The sequence below is a fragment of the Odocoileus virginianus genome, chromosome 8, assembly GCF_023699985.2.
Source record: "Odocoileus virginianus isolate 20LAN1187 ecotype Illinois chromosome 8, Ovbor_1.2, whole genome shotgun sequence".
Lineage (NCBI taxonomy): Eukaryota > Metazoa > Chordata > Mammalia > Artiodactyla > Cervidae > Odocoileus > Odocoileus virginianus.
Window position 1 is genome coordinate 77,852,937 of NC_069681.1, and position 13,212 is coordinate 77,866,148.

Here is a 13,212-nt window from a genome sequence, read left to right on the forward strand (position 1 = left end):
ACCACTCAACTGAAAAAAGAGTCTGAAAACCAAATTAGTTCCCAGTTGGTTGTAAATAAAGTTGTTACCATCTTTGAATATACAATCAAAGTAAAAATAATATTGACAAATGAATTATTGGCAGATTAAGTCAAACTATGTTTATTGGGAGCAAGAGTATATTGTGGGTGAGAGAACAGATGTAGGTTCTAGTGCTGGCTTGAGATCCTGAAAAAGTCACAAGACTTTTCTCAGCCTTAGATTCCTTGTATGAAGTGGTTGATTAGACCCAATAATCTTTAATATATCTTTCCATTCAGTCAGCTCAGTTGCTCAGTCATGTCTGACTCTTTGCGACCCCATGGACTGCGGCATGCCAGGCTTCCCTGTTTATCATCAACTCCTGGAGCTTCCTTAAACTCGAATCAATGATACCATCCAACCATCTCATCCTCTGTCGTCCCCTTCTTCTCCTGCTTTCAGTCTTTCCCAGCATCGGGGTCTTTTCAAATGAGTCCAGTTCTTTTGTATCAGGTGGCCCAAGGATTGGAGTTTCAGCTTCAGCATCAGTCCTTCCAGTGAATATTCAGGACTAATTTCCTTTAGGATTGACTGATTTGATCTCCTTGCAGTCCAAGGGATTCTCAAGAGTCTTCTCCAACACCACAGTTCAAAAGCATCAGTTCTCTTTCCCCTGGCTGGCAGCGCGGAGGCCGAACGATGCCTGGAGTTACTGTAAAAGACGTGAACCAGCAGGAGTTCGTCAGAGCTCTGGCAGCCCTCCTCAAAAAGTCCAGGAAGCTGAAAGTCCCTGAATGGATGGACACCGGCAAGCTGGCCAAGCATAAAGAATGTGCTCCCTACGATGAGAACTGGTTCTACACACGAGCTGCTTCCACGGCATGGCACCTGTACCTCCGGGGTGGCGCTGGGGTTGGCTCCATGACCAAGATCTATGGGGGGCGTCAGAGGAACGGCGTCATGCCCAGCCACTTCAGCAGAGGCTCCAAGAGCATGGCCCGGCGGGTCCTCCAAGCCCTGGAGGGGCTGAAAATGGTGGAAAAGGACCAAGATGGGGGCCGCAAACTGACGCCTCAGGGACAGAGAGATCTGGACAGAATCGCTGGACAGGTGGCAGCTGCCAACAAGAAGCATTAGAACAAATGATGCTGGGTTAATAAATTGCCTCATTCGTTAAAAAAAAAAGCATCAGTTCTTTGGTGCTCAACTTCCTTTATATTCCAGCTTTCACATCCATACATGACTACTGGAAAAACCATAGTTTTAACTAGATGGACCTTTGTCGGCAAAGTAATGTCTCTGCTTTTTAATATACTGTCTAGGTTAGTCCTTAGCTTTTCTTCCATGGCTGCAGTCACCATCTGCAGTGATTTTGGAGCCTCCCAAAATAAAGTCTCTCACTGTTTCCATTGTTTCCCCATCTATTTGCCATAAAGTAATGGGACTGGATGCCATGATCTTAGTTTTTTGATTATGAGTTTTAAGTCAATTTTTTCACTCTCCTCTTTCACTTTCATCAAGAGGCTCTTTAGTTCTTCTTTGCTTTCTGCCATAAGAGTGGTGTCATCTACATATCTGAGGTTACTGATATTTCTCCCGGCAATCTTGATTCCAGCTTGTGCTTCATCTGGCCCGGCATTTCACATGATGTACTCTGCATATAAATTAAATAAGCATGGTGACAATATACAGCCTTGATGTACTCCTTTCCCAATTTGGACCCAGTCTGTTGTTCTATGTCCATTAGGGAACATTATTTTTCTGAAACAAAAATGAAGGGGGTTCCTTATATACAAAAACAGAAGAACTGCTAGGGGCTCCTGATGTTACATGAAATTACCACGTCATATAAAACAAGATTGCTTGTGTGCTGAGAAATAAGCCCTAGCATGCTAGATTGCTTCAGTCATGTTCAGGTCTTTTGCGACACAATAGACTGAATGAAGCCTGCCAGGCTTCTCTCTCTCTGGGATTCTCCAAGCAAGAATACTGGAGTTGGTTGCCATGCCCTTCTCCAGGGGATCTTCCAGACCCATGAATTGAATCTGCATCTCTTACATCTCCTGCATAGGCAGGTAGGTTCTTTACCACTAGTGACACCTGGGAAGCTTCCAAGGGTTGCTGTGTACCTCTGGAGCTTGCCATAAGGGTCTTTTCCAAGGCACCTAGTGAGCAGTAAGCTATCTTGAGGAGCACAACTGTCTCTACACAAGCAAGAACCTCAGGCTTTGTTCTTCCTAATGTGTATGCATTATAGAAACACCATTTTATGTCACTTGTGGTCTTGGCACAGGTGAAAGTAATACATGTTTCTGAAGATGCTTCTCTGTATTATGATTTTTCTCGTCACATGAGCTTTTAACTATATCCTTGGAAGCATTTGCTAGTTCACCTCACCTCTGTTATGTTCCTTGGGGATGTTAGCATCTTTTCTCTCTGGATCCAGGGGCTACATTTTGGCCCTTACTATTTTAATGCCACATATATGCCCTGCAACACTCTCTCCTTCTACTTATATACATATCTTCCATTATGAAATCTCTGAGAGCAAATACAGTGTCCAGGACACTTTACATTGTTGGTACTGTTTATCTGGTTTGATCACTTTTAGCTCCAGAATCTTGATGGTAATAGAGTTAATTGGGGTTTTTAATAGAACATCTGGTTTGTGCTACAAGAGAAAGAAAATCCCCAATTCAATTGACTTAAACAAAAAAGAAACCGTAGTATGGCTGAGTCCCTTCTCTGTTCACCTGAAACTATCACAACATTTTGTTAACTAGCTATACCCCAATACAAAATTAGAAGTTTAATTAAAAAGAAATAAATGCTGGCATATAAAAAGAAAAGAAAATGCATCACATATAACAGTAGGTCTGGCTCAAGAACCTAAGATTCATTACTGCTTAGCATTGTGGCTTGTCCTCATGGTTGCAAAATGGCTGCAGCAGTTCCTGTCACCACAACTAGCTGTGATAATAGCAGAAGGAGAGAGGATTTTCTGTGTGTCTCTTTTTGTTAACAAAGATATCTTTTCCATACTATCTCCCTACTTCCAGTCAGATTTTTGCTAGTACGTCACTGACCAGAATCTATCAATAGTCATACCTTCACTAGTTACTTGGTAAGAGGACTAAAATTATCATGACTCATTTAATTGATACATTGTTTTATTTGAGCAAGTTAATTTATATAGGTGTGACAAGAGGTATTGACTAATATGTAAATACTTTCTTTTTGTATATAATGAAGCTAGAGCCACATGATAGTAAAGCTTTAGAATTAACATCTGTCTGGAGGCTTTGTAAAGCCTCAAGAGTTGTAAATTACTTTCATGAGTGAAAGAGATTTTATCATTGTTATCAGTATTATTTTCTTTAAGACTCCCACATTTGTTAATATTACTGGATTGCCAGGAAGTGACATTCTTTACTGCATGAGGTTGAATATCAAAAGTCATAGAGCACATAGGTTTCCCTAGGGAGACTTGTGGAGAAGGCAATGGCACCCCACTCCAGTACTCTTGTCTGGAAAATCCCATGGATGGAGGAGCCTGGTAGGCTGCGGTCCATGGGGTCGCTAAGAGTCGGACTGAGCGACTTCACTTTTACTTTTCACTTTCATGCATTGGAGAAGGAAATGGCAACCCACTCCAGTGTTCTTGCCCGGAGAATCCCAGGGACGGGGGAGCCTGATGGGCTGCTGTCTATGGGGTTGCACAGAGTCGGACACAATTGAAGTGACTTAGCAGCAGCAGGAAGACTTGTAGATGTAGCCTTTGTTCCGTAATAGTGGAGAACTATAGTTTTTGTTTCTCTGTCACATCTAATTAAATGAATTTTTGGCATAGGCAATATTCAACTACATTTTGGTAAGAAAAAGACACGGTCATAAGTAGTAATTCCCTTCAGAGGTGGCTAAGCTATATTAATTTATTAGGTCAAAATTTTTTAAAATTATGAAATAGGAAATTGGTCACAGAAAATGAGCTCAGTAAAGATACTTTCCACACTATCTAATCTTGGTTATCATTATTTTGTAGGCCCATCAATACATGTCATTATAATCCAAAAAGTTATTTTAAAATTGCCTTGATGATATATTAACTTATAATTTATACCTCATGGGACCTGATCTCTCACAGGATTTTTTTTTCTTTTGAATTTTCACTATTCATTTGGGACAAAGTGTCATATTAGGAGTACTTGATTCCAGTGTATGAGTAGGTATATCCTACTAAATTGAAAGTGAGAGATAGTTTAAGTAGTTTGCTGAAGATTTATGAAAATATTAATCACAGTGAAATCAGTACTCACAAAACCTTTTTGGAACACATATCCACCTTTGCTATAACTCATCTTTCAATTTATTGAAAATATTGAATTTATTATGCAGTATAGTGGCGCTAGTCGTAGAGAATCCACCAATGCAGGTTTGATCCCTGGGTCGAGAAAATCCCCTGGAGGAGGCCTGGCACCCCATTCCAGTATTCTTGCCTGGGAAATCCAACGGACAGAGGAGCTTGATGGGCTACAATCCATGGAGCCGCGAAGAGGCAGACACGACTGAGTATACAATCATGTTTATTAAATAAAAGTAAAAGTTTTTTCCTGTGTATGTGAATATGTGTGTGAATGTACATTTACACTGGGGGAAGTGGTAATATATTTAATGGAACTGCAGGATCCAGAGCAGACAGCATTTTCTGCTACTGGTCTTGATTTTCTTTTATACTTCTAGACACATACCCAGCAGGATTTTAATGTAGTTAAATTAGCTCATAATGGCTAACAGGAGAAAAGAGCCTCTTGGATAGCACATTATAATGTCCTTTCTGAGAAGAGTATTCCTGCAAAAGTTGGGTCTACTTGTAAAAACATTAAAGTTATAAAAGCATGAAATTGCATCTTGGGGTATACAGGAATGAATATCCTCTTTGTACTGGTGGTTTTTCCATCTATATCACTCAGACTTAAACACACACAGTTAATGTTTTTTGCACCACCAAGGACTGCATTGCAAAGCTGTATTGTCTTCTCAAAACAATAAAAGGAAAGGAAAAGAAAAATACTCAGAATAGTTTGGGCTGGTCTAGGAGTGAAGGTAATTTAAAAGATTGTCTTTGTCCTTGATTCTTGCTCTTGTGTTTTTCTCTGAATGGGAGCTCAGCCATTCCTCGTTGACTGACCTGTGAACCCATGGGGCTTGCCTTTCTGGGCCTCCTAGTCCCGCATTCTTAAATCCAGAGGATCAGGGCTGGGACAGATAACCTGGCACGACACAGACAGCCATGTCACTGCCACTTAAACCCAACCTCAATGTCGACTGGTTTGCAAAGCATTGTCCAGTACCGCAAATGCCAGGCACCATTGCTTTGTGGAGGAAAGCACCTCTGCACCTGTGGATAAAGAGCACGTTGCCTTGACAGTGTTGCAAGCCAGAGGGAAAAACAACTAGCTCCTGCTTATGGAGTGGTTTTTTATTCTTTGGTTTTAAATATGAGTAACATTTATTTGACCAGCAGTTTGAAAATGGCTCTTTAGAGATACAGTTTTCTAGCACATGTAAATTGATGGTAACATTCACTTTGGGATGACCTGGAAGGACCTCCATCTTCCAGAACAGGTGGAAAGAACATTGGTTCTGGAATCAGAAAGAATAGATTTCTGCTCTGAGCTTTGTGATCTTAAGCAAATTCCAGTTGATTCTTATTTTTCATGACAATTCTTTTCTACAAAGTCATTGTGAACCCTGAATTAGCAAATACTGAACCACTGTTCCTGGGGAAATACAGGGTGAGGTTCCTGTGAACCTCTGCTCACAGCATCTTTGTCAACAGATCAATACATACTCTTGTTTTGTGTGTGTTTCTGTTTAAAGACAACTTATTTAATATAGATTGTTGATTCATTAATACTAAACTCGGAGCCACAGCACTGTAACTCGTGCCTGAAGGAAGCTTATTTAACACACGTATTTTCTCTGTAAAGCACATTTCCAGCCTTCCTGTGTGTAGGAACACCAGACAGCACCCCAGCGCTACATTTGGGAGCCATATAAACAGTGAAGTCACCAATAAGAAGCAGAAAAAAGGAAAAAAAGATGCTACTAAATAGACTATGAAAAGGACGAAATATGAGAACTAAAACCAGAAGGCTGAGCATTGCCTTGTTGAACCTCACCTGGAAGGAGCATGTCTGGTGACTCAAATTTTTTGTGGTTCTGCGAGTGATCCCAGATGAACCTGCAAGTACTGCGAGTTTTGATTTCTGGCTACAAATACATTTTTAAGGTGTAGGTGTGTTCCTAAGTATGGAATCCGCAGGGAATGAGGATCAACTGTATTTACCCACTGTGGACTCTGGTTTTCTCATTTATGAGTTAGAGCTTAGACAGTTTATTCCAGATTGCTGGGAAGATTAAATGAGATGAGATTTTTGCAGCACCTGGCCTGTATTAGGACCTCTGTTGTTCAGTTACCCAGTCATCTCCAACTCTTTGTGACCCCATGGACTGCAGCACACCAGGCTTCTCTGTCCTTCACTATCTCCTGGAGTTTGCTGAAACTCATGTCCATTGAATCAGTGATGGTATCCAATCATCTCATCCTCTGTCACCTGCTTCTCCTCCTGCCTTCAATCTTTCTCAGCATCGGGGTCTTTTCCAGTGAGTTGGCTGTTTGCATCAGGTACAAAAGTATTGCAGATTCAGCTTCAACATCAGTCCTTCTGATGAATGTTCAGGGTTACTTTCCTTTAGGGTGGACTGGTTGGATCTCCTTGCTGTCCAAGGGACTGTACATCAATTCCTTCTTTTGTCTCTCCTTCATTCTCCCTAGGCTTGACTTAGGATCCATCCTGCTCCCACCTGCTTCTGTCCTTCTCTCAGGTACCCTTACCTGCATCCTGGTAATCCCTGTCTACCTCATCCTGTGAGGCTGGGTTAAGACTCAACTTTGCCAAGAAGATTTCCAGGTGATCTTGCTCCCATGCAGTCTGTACTACACATGTTAAAGTCGTAACTCTTTGAATCTGGTTTTTAGATCTTGTTTTCTCCTAGCTTGTAAGCTTATGTGCCAAAGAACCATGCCTTCAATGTTTCCTATTTATCACAGAATAGATGCCACTTCTAGGGCTTTGAAGGTATTCTATAATTAATATGTTGAATAAATTAGTGAATAAATAGAAGAAAGAAAGAGACACACGAACCAACCAAGCTGGGTTTTCTGTACAGTATGTGCTTACCTGCTCAGTGTAGTCTAAGAACAGGGTCTCTGTGACTGACAGTACTTGAATGACACCAGTGTCCTGTGGTCTGAGGGTCCCTTTTTGCAGTTCCCACAGCATCAGCTCATCAGAATAGAGACACAGCTCCACAGAGAAGCTGGCAAGGAGGAGAGAAGCAGTCATATGCATGGTTCAATACTGCCATTCCCTTATCACATCTTCCTTTTATTTCCATCTTAGCTCTTGTCACAGTCAGAAATTCTCTTCCACTTTTGTTACTTGTTTATTATGCAGTCCATGTGGCCAATAATCTTGCCTGCCTTGGTTTCTACTATGTCTCCAATGCCTTGGACAGTCCTGACACTGTCAGGACTCAATCAATGTTTGATTGTCAGTGCTCAATCAATGTTTATTGAAAGAATAAATAAATAAATTCAGTTCTGCTATCATCTATCTTTTTTTTTTTTAAACTTTAATTGACTTGCCTGTACCATCTGCACCTTTGGACAAAAATAGTCAGTCACTTTCTAGCATATGTAGATAGCTTTCCTGGGACTTTTTATTCATTTACTCTGTTATTCATCCATTCACAGTTGTATCTGGTCACTTCTGTCTTTTGTGGGCTCCTTGAGGACAGACAGTTATTCAGCTTTGTGTTCCCAGCACATAGTAAGGATGCAATAAATCTTTCATGAATGAATGGGTATTTTCTCTAGAGAGTAGAGGTGAGAGGACAGTTGGTAAGGTACCCCATGAACAAAATGGAAAGTGAAGAGAGAAAAACAACTTAAAAATCTAATATCATGCTCTGTGGTGTTAAATCTGCTTTCTTATAGAATTACTTGTTTTTTCTCTCAAACTCCATAAACTAGAGCACATATTACTGTTCCCATTTAGAAATGAAGACATCTTATCTTGCGGATTTAAGTCTGAGCTTATAAAGTTGGTAGGTAGTGAATCTAAGATTAAAAAGCCAGGTCATTTGATTCCAAGATAAGGGCTTTTTGCATTCAACTAGGGTGAGGGTGTCTGATAAAACACAGTGAGACAGTGTTCTTTTGTGGATGATAAATGTCTGAAGGTAAATCCACAGAGGAGAGCTAACTCTGCTATCGGATCATTAGAATGAGTATAATCTCAAAAGGGCTATGATGGATAGGACCCATCTGGGTGTACAAAGCCTGGTGTGTGTGTGTGTGTGTGTGTGTGTGTGTGTGTGTGTGTGTGTTTATCAGAGTCTCACTATCACTCTTGTCTAGAATGGGAGCCAAGAAACAAATGAAGGAGAGCATATGGATGGGTGGGTGGGAGTAGGGAAAAGATCTGTAAGGTGGCCTGTGGTGGTGAGGTAGCAGCAGTGATGCAGCCAGCTAGGGTTTTGATTAGCAGGGGGCTGAGTGGTACCTAAAGGAACAATGGACAGTTGGTGGCAGTGCCTCTGCAAAGGTGAAGCCAAAGTGAATGATCTGAACCAATACCAAATCTTGTCAAAGTCCACTTGGTGTCCTGACCTCGGATCCTCTGAAGTGAGCCCTCAAAACATGGCTTGTGTGTTGTTCCTGTGGGCCCCTTTATTCCCTCCGTACTGCACACTTTCTCTTTGAACAGCTTAAATGTTGTCTAAATTGGATTCTGGAAGAAAAATGCCACAAAGTTGTCAACCTCATTCTTTCTGTAGGGGCCCCCTGTTATGTTCTCCCTGGGTCCTCACAGATAGTTCTCACAGCAAAAATACTGGAGTGGCTTGCCATCCCTCCTTCAGTGGACCATGTTTTGCCACTATTGTTCTTCCAGTGGTCATGTATAGATGTGAGAGTTGGGCCATAAAGAAGACTGAGCCCCAAAGAATTGATGCTTTTGAACTGTGGTGCTGGGAAAGACTCTTGAGAGTCTCTTGGACTGCAAAGAGATCAAGTCAGTCAATTCTAAAGGAAATCAACCTGGAATACTCATTGCAAGGACTGATGCTGAAGCTGAAGCTCCAATACTTTGGCTACGTGATGCAAAGAGCCGACTCATTGGATAAGATCCTAATGCTTGGAAAGATTGAGGGCAAGAGGAAAGCGGGGGGGGGGGGGGTGACAGAAGATGAGATGGTTTGATAGCAACCAACTCAATGTACATGAGTTTGAGCAAACTTGGAGAGATAGTGAATGGCAAGAGAGCCTGGCATGCTGTAGGCCATGGGGTCACAGAGTCAGGCATGACTTAAGGACTGAATGACAACAACATGGATGATGGAAGCAGGCTACTGAGAACCTGAGAAAAAGTCTCTCTGGGGCCCCCAAGGGTGTTCTGAATAGAAACAGGTCATCCCCTCCAGTTCTCATGCAGCAGCCTCCCTGCCTTACATGAGACAATTGAGGGATGCTCAGCATTTGTGGTGTTTTCTGAGCACTGGCTGCTGCTGTGGGTGAACACGATGTGTTGGAAGTTGGTATTAGACCCTCCAGATTCACTCATCCCTGCCAAGCTTCACTGTCCCCGCCTTGTCCCACTTGCCTCTTGTCCCCACTGTCCCCTTGCCTCACCATTCTTGGCCACTGATGCTTGGACCTCCATCTCCTGTGTCAGGCAACCAGGTCAAGGCATGGATGTTCTCTGTTCAGAGAACCCTGCTCTGAGAGACCACCTCACTCTAAATACTTGACTCATTCATTGCCATAATTTTACTCTCTTCATCAAACAACCCTCAAACATACCACATTTCATGGTCTTGGAGGCAGTTCTAACTCTTGCTCCTCTTTTCCTTCCCTTTGCATCACAGAATGCCCGTAGGAGTTACACCCCCTATATCCACGACTGCACCTTGAACTTGAAGGGGTGTTTCTCAAACTTGTTTGGAAAACAGTGACATATTATTCATTTAATTTTTTTTAATTTTTAATATCTAAGTACCAAATGTTAGGCTAAAGCAGACATTGGGCTTAGTTGTTTAGTTGTGTCTGACTCTTTGCAACGCCATGGACTGTAGCCCATCAGGCTTCTCTATCCATGGTGATTCTCCAGGTGAGAATACTGGAGTTCGTTGCCATGCCCCCTTCCAAGGGATCTTCTCAACCCAGGGATCAAACCCAGGTCTCCCACACTGCAGGTGGATTCATTACCAGCTGAGCCACCAGGAAAGCCTAAAGCAGACACTATTTCACACTAATCTCTAGTGGGTGAACTTGAGGTAAAAAGATATCAGCAATATAGGAAAAATGTATTTTGAGAAATTTTAAATTACAAAATTTTATCCATGAACATAGTTCTCCCTCTTCCAAATTAAGACTGGGGATTATGGAATTCTGGCGGCAGAGCTATTGGTGGACTGTTGGGATAGACAGTATTTTAAGGGGGGAGTGAATAAGGAGAGGGGCTTCCCAGGTGGCTCAGTGGTAAAGAATCTGCCTGCCAATGCAGGAGACACAGGAGATGTGGATTTGACCCCTGGGTCAGGAAGATCCCCTGGAGAAGGAAATGGCAACCCATGCCAGTATTCTTGTCTGGAAAATTCTATGGACAGAGGAGTGTGGCGGGCTACAGGGTTGCATATGGGTCCCTAGGAATTTCCACAACTGCATTCTTACTCTGGAGGAAAGCTGTAGAGAGGTTTGGAAAAATACTTAAACACGTAAAATAATGACACTTAAAATAATGACAACACTACACCCAGGTTTTTTTAAAACCACTTTGAGATATGATTGAGATATGAAAACCTGGACATAATTAATGTATACAACTTGAGTTTGGAGACTGTGTATACACCCATCACCATAATCTGTACCATAAACATATTCATTACCTCCAAAAGTTGCTTCCTCCCCTATTTGTTTATTCATCATTCCAGCACTATTTTAAGTGCTTTACATATATTAATTCATGGAATTGATAAAACATCCTTATGATGTAGGTGTACTTGTACTATTTCCATTTTATAGATGGGAAAACAAAGTCACAGAGAGAGAGAGTTAGTTGCCCAAGATGAGTTAGTAAAGGTGAGATTTGTAGTCTCTCCACTTACCTTCTGCCTTATGCAGTCTTGTTGAGAACCTGCCCTGCATATTCCCCACTCTACCAGTGTATTGTGTGTGTGAGTCCAGGTGTTGGCATTAAGTTCCAACAGCACTGAGACTTTGTTTTGCTCACTGTTGTGTCCTTGGCCCCCAGCACTGTGCTCAGGATATGTTTGTTGACTTAATTAAGGACTAAACTTTGATTCTTCTGAGTGCCAGCCTCACATTACTCCTTCATTAGCAGTTATTTTGCGGTCTTCATTATGACCCAGTTTTCTTTTTTAATTTGGGTGAAAAATGATTTTGGCATTTTAACAGCACAACTTCATTATTGATATTTTTAATCTGCCCCCACCATCAAATTCCCCCTTTGGTATTTTGTCACTCCCAATATATTTAGAAACATTTGTCTTTGTCTTTTTCTCCTTCCTTTTGAATCTATGATGTATTTTAACGAGAAGTATTCTATGAATGCAAAAATAGTTGTATTTTATTTTAGTTTATCTCCTTTACTCCATAATAGAGGTTAAGAATATACCTTTTTGATAACAAAGAACTTTCTTACTATCTTTCTGATTGACTGAATAGTCAAAGAAAACACCATAATTGTGTGAAATGGTCTGATTTAGAAACCAATTATAAGGAACATAATTATCTACTAATGAAATATGCATGTAAGTCCTTGGTTTGCTGCTTCTAATGTCACTGTAGACAAATGTGTACCCAGCAGTAACTTGCATAAGGTAAATTGAAAGTCAACCATTTCTAGATTGTGTCTGAAAATCTCATGACAGCCAACAACTCAGAATCAAAAATATCTATTTTTCTCCTGCAAATGTCTCCCTCACTCTGTGTGTATGTCTAAGGGATGTTTTCTGGTCTGAAATTAAGATCTGCTTGCTGTTCCCTTCTGTCTACGGATGATTATCAAAGATTTAATCTTTGGTTTCTCTGGGCTTCAAAGGTGGAGCTGTGAGATTCTTATTCTTATTATTTATTTATTTACTTGTTTATTTATTTACTTTTGGTTGCTTATTATTTACTTATTATTTGTTGCACTGGATCTTCATTGCTGCGTGTGGGCTTTCTCTAGTTGTGGCATGCGTGGGCTCCTCTTTACTGAGGTACATCCGCTTCTCATTGCAGTGGCTTCTCTTGTTGTGGAGTGAGCTTCAGTAGTTGCAACATGCGGGCTCTAGCAGTTGTGGCGTGCGGGCTTTAGTTGCTCCATGCATGCGAAATCTTCCTAGACCAGGGATCGAACCTGTGCTCCCTGCATTGGCAGGCAGATTTTAGGCACTGTACCACCAGGGGAGTCCTGAGGTTCTTTGATTATCATAAGGATGCAAACAGACAAAAAGGCCCCCTGGTTCCCTTAGGAAATGTATTGTTAAGAACAATCTCACTGTCTCCACGGATACATGAGGAATATGCCTTCAGACACAGAAACGCACAACTCCAAATGACAGCAGACGAGTACCTGAAGAGCAGAAAAGAATATATAGACCCACGCAAACCTCGGTGGCGCAAAGGAACTAGGGGGGAAAGGGACTGTTCGTAGGACTGGACCTGCCCTCCTAGGGTGGGGGAACTGAAGCAGGGGTCCGATCCCCACACCGGGGCAATTGCCTGAGTCAGAGGAGAAACATTTAAGGCTGAGAGGGGACCAGCTGATCTGTGGCAGCCTAAATGGAATGAGAATCCGACAGTCCTTGCCACAGCCATACATACCCTAGACGGCAAGGTGGCTGGGAGCTGGAGTTTAGGGATTGAGGAGCAATCCCAGGGCGAGGGCTGCTGTCGACTGCGGAGAGACAGATTGAGGGGATGTGAGAGGAGACTGTGATGGGAAATGCCCGTGGAGGAAAGCCTGGCAGCCATGGAAGCAAGGCGATACAGCTGAGTCACGCATAGGGGATGAAGCCATCACCATAGCCTCTCTCCCCGCATGCACCCGCATTGGCAGCTGAACAATAGAGAGGCTGGCC

General features: G+C 42.0%; 1 pseudogene; it reads left to right on the top strand.

The window, feature by feature from the left end:
• The first annotated feature begins 649 nt into the window (after window positions 1-649).
• LOC139036264 (small ribosomal subunit protein eS19 pseudogene) lies at window positions 650-1,185 on the top strand (annotated as a pseudogene).
• The last annotated feature ends 12,027 nt before the right edge of the window (window positions 1,186-13,212 follow it).